Genomic DNA, 759 nt, shown 5'->3' with positions numbered 1-759 from the left:
CGCAGCAACCCGCTGGCGGCAGCGGTCACTCAATTTCGTGCGGGCCGGCCATATGCAGCCTGGGTGGACTGACCTATTTTGATCTCACTCAGTGCTACTCGTCTCATGGTTGCACTACATACGCGGCACAAGAGCAGTGGAAGACGGCGGTCACAACGTGAACATCCAAATGACACTACACCTAAGGCAGGTTTATGATGGACTCGGTGTACAACCGGACTGGTACCCTATTTTGTTGAGGTGCTTATCCTTGCCACCCTTCTAAAGTGACACGAACGTTTCTACTCACAGTATGAACGCTACCTTTTCTGTGTGTGACTTTCATTGTGCCCTCCATTCTCTGACTATGCAGAACTGGTGAACGTCTGGCTGAATGGTTGAATGCAACTATAATAAATACCATGAAAGAAAGAAAAAAAAAGCGTCGGTGGTATAGTGGTTAGCATAGCTGCCTTCCAAGCAGTTGACCCGGGTTTGATTCCCGGCCGACGCACGTTTTTTTCTGGCCGGAATTTTTTTTTATTTACGCGTATATTTTACAAACACTGCATTCTGCGGGGCTAACATAGGGGCAAGAAACTTGGAGGTTAACAAAGAAGCTCGAGAACAAGATAAGTTTCGCGCATAGAGTGATGGAACGAAAAGTGTTTGGCGTAATGTTAAGACAGAGAAAGATAGCGGTGTGGAGCTTGGCGTAAAAGGTATCAGCTGACATTCCCGTTGACATTAAGAAAGAAAAATGCAGCTATAGGCAGGCCA

The 759-nt window shown here is 46.9% G+C and overlaps 1 non-coding gene across 1 annotated transcript; it reads left to right on the top strand.

Moving 5' to 3' along the window:
- Window positions 1-421: 421 nt before the first annotated feature.
- TRNAG-UCC (transfer RNA glycine (anticodon UCC)) lies at window positions 422-493 on the top strand. The gene has a single exon. It is a non-coding gene; the product is annotated as a tRNA-Gly (tRNA).
- Window positions 494-759: the final 266 nt, after the last annotated feature.

This window comes from Dermacentor variabilis, chromosome 11, assembly GCF_050947875.1.
Source record: "Dermacentor variabilis isolate Ectoservices chromosome 11, ASM5094787v1, whole genome shotgun sequence".
In the NCBI taxonomy this organism is placed as follows: domain Eukaryota; kingdom Metazoa; phylum Arthropoda; class Arachnida; order Ixodida; family Ixodidae; genus Dermacentor; species Dermacentor variabilis.
The sequence above is the reverse complement of the archived record's forward strand: the minus strand, read 5'-3'. Positions and strand labels throughout refer to the sequence as shown.